This window comes from Manacus candei, unplaced genomic scaffold (genome assembly GCF_025592945.1).
Source record: "Manacus candei isolate 608988 ecotype Guabito, Panama unplaced genomic scaffold, ASM2559294v1 h1tg000163l, whole genome shotgun sequence".
Lineage (NCBI taxonomy): Eukaryota > Metazoa > Chordata > Aves > Passeriformes > Pipridae > Manacus > Manacus candei.
The window spans coordinates 43,631-55,035 of record NW_026138211.1 but is presented as its reverse complement, the minus strand read 5'-3'; the positions used below and the strand labels follow the sequence as shown (position 1 = coordinate 55,035).

Sequence of the window (11,405 nt, the reverse complement as noted above, 5' to 3'; positions counted from 1 at the left end):
GGCCACTCCAAACCCACAGCCCCTGCCCTGGCTCTGGCCACTCCAAACCCACAGCCCCTGCCCTGGCTCTGGCCACTCCAAACCCACAGCCCCTGCCCTGGCTGTGCCCGCCCTGGCTGTGCCGGAGCCCGAATTAGCAGCAATCAGGAGATAGAGAGCGGGAGCCTCCTCCAAGCTGTCAAGTGCATTTTGCTGGATGATTAATTGGCAGAGCCGTGGCCAAGCCCCGGGTCCTGCTAAAGGCCAGGCCCCTTGAACTGCACCTGCCGTGCTGATTGCAGAGGAGGGATGGGTGGGTGGGTGGGGTGGATGGATGGATGGATGGGTGGATGGATGGGTGGGTGGGTGGATGGATGGATGGGTGGATGGATGGATGGGTGGGTGGATGGATGGATGGATGGGTGGATGGATGGATGGATGGATGGATGGATGGATGGGTGGATGGATGGATGGGTGCATGGATGGGTGGATGGATGGGTGGGTGCATGGATGGATGGATGGCTCTACCCATGCTGCGCTCCCAGCCCTCACTGCAGCTGCTGAGCCGCTCTGAGATCACAGCCAGCTCGGCCAGGAACTTGAGCTGCTCCTCTGATCTCCGGAGGCTGAGCTGGATGTGACTCTGCCTCAGCCTGGCTCGTGGAAGCCATATTTTGGGGTCTGCAGGCAAGCTGTGAGAGTTGGACGTGGTTCTGTGTTCCTGGTGTTCGTTCGCCTGCCGGGCCTCCCGCAGCCCCTGTGAGGGGCCTGGGACAGCAGAGAGTGGGGTCTGTCCTCTCGGGGCCCTGCCAGGGGCTGAGTGCAACAGAGAGGGGGGGAAAACCAAAATAAATTGGATTTTTGCCTATTGGATGCAGCAGGAGCAGGGAAGGAAATGAAACTTTCATTTTACTGTTTAATTTTTAGAAGGAGACCACGGTTAGAGGGGCAAACCCACTGGCAGGAAATTCCAGGATATTTAGTGTTACAGGGAGTGATTCAGCAATGGGGAAAAATGTGGAGAAATGTCACACAGAGCTCCCCAAGGAAAGGCAGCAGTTCCAGAACTGGCCAAGAGATACTCAAAGAAATGTTCTTTGCATGTGCAAACTGAGTTCAGAGCTGATGTTCAGTGGGAGGTGTCCCTGCACATGGCAGGCATTGGGATGAGATGGGCTTTAAGGTCCCTTCCAGCCCAAACCATTCCATGAGTCCAGCATTCCAGGTCCCAGCTGCCCCAAAGCCAGGGGTGACTCCTTTGGTCACAGTTCCCTGTCTCCCACCTGTGAGCAGGGAAGAGGGAAGGCTCATCCACTGCACTCCCAGGAAATGTTTTGCAGCCTTTTTCTGCTCCCAGGAGGCTCAGACAGTCCTGATTCCCCCAAGAACCCTTGGATTCTCCCGGCACACAGGGGAGCTGGGACTTTAAGAGCTGTTCCTAATATTGTGAGTCTTGCAATCAAGTTGGAAGGGTTGGAAACACTTGTGCTCTATAAATAGCTGCTCTGTGGAGCCATATGCAGCTCCTGTGTTTGAAACCTCGGGAGACACGGAGAAGGCAGTCCTGGGAAGTGTGAGCTGCTCATTAGTGTGGGAGCTGAGGGGAATCAGAATTCCTTGTGCATTCCCCACCCAGCCGCTCTGCTCCCACCTGGAGGCTCCTCCCCTGCTGTGGGGACACCAGGTACCTGCGGCAGCTTCCAGTGGGAAAAGCAGTGGGAAAATGCAACCCTTTCTCCCTGCTTTGTGTATTTAGTGAGAAGAAAACACTCCAAAATGCCTTGCAAAGCCAGAAGGCAAAGGTGGGCCCCTCTGATCATCCCAGGCATAAACTGGCCTTTGTCCTTAGTTGTCCTTAACAGGGATTTTCTTTTAAAATGGGGAGTGTTCTCCCTCAGAAAAGAGTGATGGAATTGAATAACATGGATGAGCACAGGGCATGTTGGCTCCCCGGGGTCAGAGCATCTCTGACTGTCTCTGGAGCTGCAGCAGAAAGAGCTGGGCCCAAAGGACATGGGCCCTCTGTGGACAAGGAGAAAATATGATCCAAAGGCTGCTTAGTGCTGCTGTTCTGGTCAGGACGTGGGTGCAATCATAGAATCATAAACTCACAGGATGGGGCAGCCACGGCTTCTCTGGGAAACCTGTGCCAGGGCCTCACCACCTTCCCAGCCCGGAATTCCTTCCCAATATCCCACCTGGCAGTGGGAAGCCATTCCCTGTGTCCTGTCACTCTCAGGCCCTTGTCCCACGTCCCTCCCCAGTGCTCCTGGAGCCGCCTTGGGCCCTGGAAGGGGCTCTGAGTCTCCCTGGAGCCTCATCCTCTGCAGCTGAACCCCCCCAGCTCCCCTAGCCTGTGTGTCTGGGTAACATCATTCCTGCAGACATCTCCAAACCTCTTCCGTTTGGAAGCTGCTCGGAGCTCCTTGGGGAGAGCTGCCCTGGGAGCTGTGTGAGAGCCCAGCTCACCCCGTGCAGCAGAACGTGCTCCGGGGTGACCTAGAAATGCCTCCTGCTGGTGAGAGGCACGTCCTCGTGTGTGCCCTCGGTTACATCTTGCTGGTGCAGCGAGCGGAGAATCCCGGAATGGAGAAGTTGGGCCTTTAAAAGCCAATTTCTGCGTGCGTTTAACCATAAAAGCAACATCTGCTCTGCTAAATGCAGGTGTTTTATATCCCTGTCATTAATTGGAGGGGACATTATGTCAGCCTACATCAACAGGGAAAGTTGGGGAAAGTGCCACTTATCTCTGGCGCTGTCATTAATCAGCTCCTTTCATCGGGGTGCCCCCGCCGCCGCTGTCTGGGGCTCTGTCAGACCCTATGGTGCTTTCCTTCTCTTTTTTGGGCGCTCTGGGATCACAGGTGTGGAATTCTGACACACACAATGGTCACCGAGGGGAGGGGCCTCACCAGGCAAACCCCCCTGTTTGTGGAATACGGATCCTGGGATCCAGCCAGGGACTCCACAGGAGCAATCTGGGACATGGAGACCATGGAACAGTTTGGGTTGGAAGGGGTTTTAGGGATCATCTCACTCCAACCCTCTGCCATGGGCAGGGATACCTTCCATAGCCCAGGTTATTCCAGCCTGGCCTTGGACACCCCAGGGATGGGGCAGCCACAGCTTCTCTGGGCAGCCCGTGCCCCCTGGAAGAGGCTGTGCCCTGGCACCTCATGGGGTGCCCAGGGAACCCCTCATTTCCCTGGACACTGGAGCAGGAGGAGGCGGAGCAGCCGTGCCCAGCGAGGATCCCCCCCTGCACCGGGGCCATCCCCGACAGGCCCGGGCAAACAGCCCTGAGCTGATGGGAACTGTGAGTCAAACAAATTGAGTGTGACAGAAAAAAAGTGACGTCTTCAGTGGATTTGCTTCCCGAGAATTACACCAAGTCAAGTATCTTATTAAGTTCAAGAGAATTACATTTTCCATGCTCCAGCGAGAGACAGGGGCCCTTTAGAAAATAATAATGAACCGCTCTTTTCCCCGCCTTCATTTACATACCTTTGATAAATTACTGTAACCAGATTAGGGAGATAAAATAACTAGTCTATTAATTACAATGATTATTATTTAATAGAAAATGGGATTGTGGGCGCTGCGGATGGGAAAAGGGAAGCTTAGCAATGCATTATATGGATGTGGTGGTTTATCTTTAAGAGTAAGATAAGTGTCCAGCTCTTTCTGCAATCTAAAGAATATGTTCATTACCTGGGCAAGATTTATAAGTATAATTGAGTGTAAGTATAGCGTAAATCAGTCTGTGGACAGTGTAAGTGTAAGTGTAGTGTAAGGCAGTGTGTGTACAGTGTAACTATAGTGTAAGTCAGTGTAAGTACAGTCTAAGTCAGTGTGTGTACAGTGTAAGTACAGTGTAAGTCGGTGTGGGTACAGTGTAGGTCAGTGTAAGTACAGTGTAAGTACAGGGTAAGGTGTCCCAGGAAGGCCTGGCCGTGGCACTCAGTGCTCTGGGCTGGGGGACAAGATGGGCCTCGGGCACAGGGTGGACTCCATGACCTGGGGGTCTTTTCCAACCTCAGTGATCCTGGAATTCCGTGATCCTGTGCTCTCCCATCCATGGGCTGCACGTCCCTTCTTCCCCCCCTCCTGTTGTTCCAAGCGGCCTCTCAGCATTTCACACACCATCAGCAGGACCGGCTTGTTTAAAAGAACTTCTCCCAAATAAGATTTGCCTGGAGCAGAAGGAAAACAATAAAACAGGGAGCAGGAGGTAGCAGTATGTTCTGCGGGGTGCCTGGGCCCCTGGGGCCAAGGAGGGACCCAGGGATGGATGTGGGCACCGGGAGGGATGTGGGGAGGGATGTGGGCACCGGGAGGGATATGGGGAGGGATGTGGGCACGGGGAGGGGTCGCTGCCGCAGCCGCGGCTCAGGGAGCGTCTCCCGCTCTCGGGCAGAGCCTTTACCTGCCACTGGAAAAGGGAATGAAAGATAAATGGCAACATCTGCGCCCGCACATGCGGTGGTGGCAGGGGAGGCTAAATGCTAAGTAGAGCACGAGACGTGTCTGGCAGAGGCACCTATGCATAAAATGAGCCTCCCCGCGGTGCCCGGAGCCGTGTCCATCCCCGGCCTCCCGCAGCGCCCGCCCGCTCCCCCGGGAGCCTCCCGGGCCTCCCCACCCCGCGGCCGGCCCGGGTCCCGCTCTCCTGCCCCCCTGCCTGCTGCCAGAGAGCTGTTGTCACCTCTCGCGGAGCGGGGCTCGTGTCTCACATCTCCCGTTCGCACTCCCGGCATCCATCATCCTCCGCAGCCCCGCGGCCGGAGCTTCTCCCGGCATCTGTCGGGTCACTGGTGATGTCTCGGCTTTCTTTTTTCTCCTTTTTGGGCAGAACGTGCCCCGTGCTGGGAGCGGGGCCTCTGATTTATGACCCCCCGCCGCCCTCGGTGTCTCTCTCTCCAGCAGGTCGGGAAGCTGCTCCCCCAGCCCTTGGGTGAGCTGACGCGGGTGTTCTCAGCTTATCTGTCACATCTGCTTTCGCTCACACATCTGGCAGCAGCAGACAGCCATTCCATCCATTTTCCCCAAGTGCTCCTGCCTTGCCTGCCGCCGGAGGAAGGGGGAGGTCAGGCAGGAGCAGCTCCCTGACAGCCCCCGATGGCTCAGTGTGGCAGCCTCACAACATCCATCAGAACTGCCACTAATTAACCCTCCGGCCGCTCTGCCCTGCAGCCTGTGCTGGGACCGGGCCCAGAGCGCCGGGATGCTGGGATAACCACAGCTGGATGGCTGCTGGGATAACCACAGCTGGATGGCTGCTGGATCACTGCTGCCCCCAGCACGGGGCCGGTCCTCACAGGAACGCCGAGCTCCCAGCCCGGACACCCTGAGCAGCCCCAGCTCTCCCATTCCAAGCACTGGGGAATGAACACAAGCACCTGTCAGCTCTGATTACCTGGTATTTCCCGCCAGAGACTGGAGTCCCTATTAAAGGGAATTCCCTACATCAGGTAATGGAATCACAATTAAATGCTCTGTAGATTATTAAAATACTCTCGTGGCAATGGGGGGAAATAAAGGATAACCCCAGACAGCCCCCTCACAGAATGAGCTCACGAGCAGAGTTTTGCTTTGGCTTGTCATTAATTGGAATAACTTTCCTCTCTCCAGCACTCACCTGCTCTCCCTCTGCCTGGCTGGAGCTGGGCACACTCCAGCTGGGCACTTGCTTCCATCCTTATCCAGGAAGAGGCTGCAGAAAGGAAAGGATGGTGGCAGGACGGGGCTCCTGATTCTTTTTAGCCTGAAAAAAAAAAGTACATTTTATTATTTATTTAAAACCGCAGAAATAATATCTATGGACTGAATGAGCTCCAAGTCTGAATTTTCCCTTCCTTACTCATTCCTACATATGTGGAGAGACAGGCAGGATAAACTGGAAAACCATGTGAGAAAGAGCAGAGTAGTCCCTAAGCCCAGCAGGGTTTAATAAGGATGAAGTTAATGCACTTAATAGGTTCTGCAATAGCTGAGCTGAACCCCTGTAATGCGCCATCCCTGCTTAGGGATCAAACCGGGAGCCCTGACCCTCTTTCCCACTAAATACATTTCACACACAACTCCCAACCCCAGAAATTCCTTCAAGGAATTGCTGATCAGCGCGACGCCACCAGAAATCAAGAGTAGTGGTGGTTAATAATAAACCAGGCAGCGTGGAAAGAACAGATTGCCTCGGAATTACTGTTTTCCCTGAGATTTGGGGGCTGGGGGGCTGCTTTGGGTTCGTCGCTGTTGTTTTTAGCTGATGGATCCCAGCTGAGACTATAAATTGGTGTGTGTGGAGCTATTTTCCTGCCTGGCTGTGCATCCTTGGGGATGCTTTAGCAGATAACAGCGTTGCTCACAGTCACAGAGTCACACACACAGGAAGTCCTGGCAAAAAGCTTTGTCCGTGTCCTGCTCCCGTGTTAAGGAGAGGTTTTCCACTGGAAAAGTGACACTGGGATGAGCTCTGCTGGCTCCTCACGGTCTGGTTAGAGCAGCTGCATGGGAACCACATCTTTTGCCACCCACAGTGACCCCCCTCCCTGGCTGGGCCCTTTTCCATGGATGCCTCCCAAGCACAGGACATGACCAGGGCATGGAGGCACCACCTCGGGAATTATGTCACCAACAAAACCTCCTAATGGCAGAATCCCGGAATCCCAGACTGGTTTGGGTGGGAAGAGACCTTAAACCTCCCACTGTCCCAGGCTGCTCCAACCTGTCCCTGGGCACTTCCAGGGGTGGGGAATCCATCACCAAATTCCAGCTGCCCAGGGGTGACAGGACTCCTGCAGAGCTCCCAGCAGCCCAGGGCCGGCACCAGCGACAGGGATTTGAGCAACTCCAAAAATAGGGATGCAAACTGGGGGCATCCAGGATTTACCTGTGGTCATCCTGAGGGTTAAATAAGATAGTTCATCATATAAATCATATATAAAGACAGAACTGCCAGTTCCAGCATTTCCTTGTGGGCAGTAACGGGGTTCCTCTCAGGGGGATGTGATGTAAGAACATCCAGGGACCTCTGGGTTTAAAACAAACAGGAAAAGGGTGGAAATACAGAGGGACAGTGCTGGGAGAGGAGTGTGTGTGTGTGTTAGTTTATACCCCACTTTAACTAACAAGCCATGATCTTCTCCAGAACAGTAGATAAAACAGCAAATGAAATATGGGGCAATAATTGTGACACGGAGGCGAAGTCGCTGCGTTTAATATATTCCTCTTTGCGAGCAGATAGGCCATAACATGACAATAATGAAATATAAATGACCGACATAAAAAAAAAGATAAAATCAGGTAATTACCGAAGCGTCAGTTCTTTACAAAATAATTGGTAATGACCTTTGATAAAGAAATCACTTCTGTGATATTGCTGACAGCACCGTTTCCAGCTCCGGGAACACACAGCAGCTGGCTTGGGATCAGGGAAGGGGCTGCTGGGATGAGCTGGCACCGGGGCACGGGGGCAATGGCCACCCCACACCTGTTTGTGGGGTGAGTGCAGTGGGACCCGAACCCAGAGGGTCCTGGGGATGAGGCTCAGCTCCCTGTGGAGCCTGTGCCAGGGGAGGCTTGGGTTCACTAGGAAAAGGCTCCTCCCCCAGAGGGTGGCTGGGCACTGACCAGGCTCCCAGGCTGGCCCCGAGCCCTCCATCCCCACTGCTGGGGCTCAGCCCTGCCTCCACAGCACCGTGCCAAGGGGTGGGATGGCACTGCCACATCCCTGCCCTCCCGGATGATCCCTGGCAGCAGGAGCTCCTGCGGGACCCCGGCTCGCTCCGGGCAGGCTGGAGCACGAGCTCAGATGGAAATGACTTGTGATTGCTCCCAATCTGGCTGAGGCTGCAAACAACAGGCTGCAAATGTCGCAGGCACGCTCCCCCTGTGGATGCTCCCCCCGGAAAAACTTGGGAGAAGTGCAGGCGAGGGGAGGAGATGGCAGGAGCATCCCAAAGGAGCTGCCCAGCACGCAGGAGAGACAGGGCCCTGCTGAAGGCAGCCCCCAGCTGCAGAGCTGCTCCCCGGGCCTCATTCCTTCCTGATGTCTCCACAGGAAAACAAGGGAATAGCTGGAGTGCTCAAGGGGATCCAGAATAGCTCCATCTCAGGAGGAACAAACCATGGAGAGCCCACGTTCCTGTGGCACAGCGAGGGCAGGGGTGAGGCTCAGGGCCCAGGCGATGGGGATCCCTCGGAGGAGCAGCGTGGGGATCACACCCCTCACACGGGGGAGAGCCACACGAGTATCAGAAAAATGAGGCTCCAACGGGGATATTTCAGATTTCCCCAGATTAGGAAATGAACCAAAACGACATTATGGAAAGTTTATGCCCAACCTGTGTCCTCTGCCCTGTGTCTCCTCACGGGGATGCCCAGGAGGGCCGGGCTGGGTGGTGAGGCCGCTCTTCCCACCGGGAATCCCAACAGAGCCGGTTCAGGAGATGGAATTGTGCCACAAGGCTGAGGAACAGCTGCCGAGCGAAGCAGCACGACAAGATCAGCACATTTCCCAGAACAGGGAGGGGGAGCACAAAGAACCCTCCGAATATCCCGGCCTCTGCCGGAGCCGCGTTCCCAGCACCGCATCACGCGGCTCGACGTGACAAACCTTGCAGCACTCCCACTCCCCTTCCCTTCCCCCAGCCCCAAGGAGGGAGAAAGGATCTTCACACTTTCCCTAATACCAGCTGGTTCATTTATATTGCAGAAGTTTCCCGAGACAGTAAGTGACAGTGATATCCCAAACACGGGCTGAACCCGCCGCGCTCCTGCCGCGCTGGGAAGTGGAACGTTGGCACAGAAGCACCACAGTGGCCCCAGACTCCTGCAGGAACCCTGGAAAACCCACCTGGGCCCCCCAACCAGAGGCCACAAGACCCCTGTGGAAGCAGAAGGAGATGAGCTTTAAGGTCCTCTCCACCCCAAACCATTCCACGATTCTCCAGTTTCGGCACCGTAATTACCCTGGAATTCCCTGTCCACAGAGAGGGGCTTTGCCACCTCTGGAGTTCGGGTGGGACCTGCAGCACCCGTGAGCAGCAGAGCGGTGACACCTTGCTGGCACAACAGGACTCGTGGCCTCTCAGCCCCTCCTCTGCCACTGCCATTCCCACATGGATTCCCAGCCTCTGATAGCCACAGATAACCAAAACCAGGGGCTGTTTGAGGAAAATTCAGTCTTGGATTCCATGAACAAACAAGCTCCAAGTGCAAAAAGGTGCCCAGACCCATGGGAGGGACCTCAGGAGAGGATGGACACTTGAGTGGAAAAAAATCCTGCTGCTAAAAAGATGTGGGGAAAAAATTTCCCTTTCTTTCTTGGAGGGAAGCACCAACCTGCCTTTGGCCCCGTGCAGCTCCTCGGCAGGGAAGCTCCCTATGGAGGATCCCTACGGAGGATCCCTATGGAGCAGTGCCTGCTTTGTGTCACAGCCTGTGCCTTCCAGAACCAGGCAGGAAAAAGCTCCAGGAAAATCAGGCTTGCAGATGTTTGTGCTCTTCATTTGGTACTCAGAGCTGCTCCCAGCTCTCCACTTCTCCAGGTGAAAGAGAGGGAGCTCAGCTGCTCCAGCAGCTTTTCCTGCGCCGATCCGTGGTTTTTAATTTCCAAGCTTTACACACAGAGCCATCCCGGAATGTGGCAATTTCCTGGCTAATCTGGAATTGGGTGCAGGTTTGGAGCTGCTGCAGCTGGAGCAGAGTCTGAGCACCAAGCTGGGGCTCTGTGGAGCAGCAGCTCCGGCTTTGCTGGCACCGGGAAGCGCATCCCGGGGACATCGGCACCGGGACCTGTCAGGGAGGGTCTGGAGTGTCATCAGCTGCCTCCATCACCATTCCAATTGTTTTCCCTGCCCCTTGGAAGCCCAGCTGGTTACCACGATGTGCTAATTGCTTTTGTGCAAGTGCTGTCAGTGCTGGGACTGGACTTCCCAGTGCCAGACACGGCGTGCGGGCACGTTCCCGAGGCGGGAGTCAGTCCGGATCCATCGGCACACTGGATGCACAGATCCAGGGCTGCCACTGGACTCTGGGAATGGCTTTGGAGCGGGTGTTGGGTGCAGCCTTACCAGATGTCGTGCCGAGGGTGCCCACATCCCATGGTCCGGATACTGGCCCCATTCCCGGGGAATCCTGTCTGGGCAGCAGCACCTCTGGCTCTTGATCCAGGGAAAGGAGAAGATCTGAGTCCTGCATCGCCAGAAAACAAAGGAAAATGGGCAAATCAGAGATGCACAAAAACTGTTGTTGGAAAAAACACTTTCTTTAAATAGCTTTTTTTTGGTGCAATTTTCAGGATTACGTGGGGGTTTTTAGGGATTTAGGAACACTCCAGCCTTGCACTTCTGCAAACACCCCTGGAAAAACAATCCACCTCCAGAGGGATTAAATGCCCAAACACCACTGCCCATTTTCCCATCCAAAGAATTAATTTTTAATTCTTTTCAGACTTTAAATTTAATTTTTAATTCTTTTCCAACTAAATACATATTTTCAAGTCTAAAATGCCTTGCTCCAATTCCTACTCGAGCTCTGTCTGGAAATCAGGAAGCTCACAACTTTGTGATCCTCCACTCTGAGTGCCTAAAGCAGGGAAGGGGAGGAAGGATGGCTCCCATTTCCTTGTTAAAGCGGGGGAAAAAAGGGAAAACCAGGTGCTTAAAAATTTCCAAGGCGCAAAGCAAATGACAAAACGCAGGAGCGTTTCGTTGTTGGAGTTTGGAATAAAAGGCAGATAATTAGGAAATTGGGAGTCTATTAATTTCCCAAATTTACTCAGGCACGAAGCACTGAGCTATGGTGATATTTGCTTACCTCGTCATTATGCAAAAATATATTAGCTAATTATTTTGACTAATGCAATTAAGATATGCATATTTAGCATAAACTCCACAATAGAAACGTTCCAGTCAGCAGTTGCTGGGTTGCACTCATGGGCAGCGGAGAGGGAAAAGGGAAAAGGCTCCGTGTGGCTCCGATGGCAAACGGGAATGTCGCTCCTGCCCTGCCCGGCGGCGGGTCTGGCACAGGGACTGACTCCAGCACAGCGAGGTGGCACCGTGGGCACGGGTGTTACCTGTGGAGACAAGGCACCCCAGGCTATCAGCCTCCTTGCACAGAGTCCCAGGATGGTTTGGGTTGGAAGGGATTTTGAGGATCATCCCATTCCACCCCCTGCCATGGGCAGGGACACCTCCCACCAGCCCAGGTTATTCCAACCTGGCCTTGGACACTTCCAGGGATCCAGGGGCAGCCACAGCTTCTCTGGGAAACCTGTGCCAGGGCCTCACCAAGCTCAAAGCCAGGAATTTCTTGCCAATAGCCCATCTAACCCCGCTGTCTGGCAGTGGGAAGCCATTCCCTGTGTCCTGTCCCTCCATCCCTTGTCCGAAGTCCCTCTCCAACTCTCCCTCTGTGCCTGC

The 11,405-nt window shown here is 54.5% G+C and overlaps 1 long non-coding RNA gene across 2 annotated transcripts; it reads right to left on the bottom strand.

The window, feature by feature from the left end:
- Positions 1-3,684: 3,684 nt before the first annotated feature.
- LOC127463495 (uncharacterized) lies at positions 3,685-11,054 on the bottom strand. 2 transcript variants are annotated; one of them, XR_007900876.1, is made up of 5 exons: positions 10,798-11,054; positions 10,053-10,173; positions 5,618-5,743; positions 4,685-5,043; positions 3,685-4,172 (listed from the first exon to the last, which is right to left on the bottom strand). It is a non-coding gene; the product is annotated as an uncharacterized LOC127463495 (long non-coding RNA). The 2 variants fall into 2 exon arrangements; XR_007900875.1 differs by having other exon boundaries at positions 10,053-11,054.
- Positions 11,055-11,405: the final 351 nt, after the last annotated feature.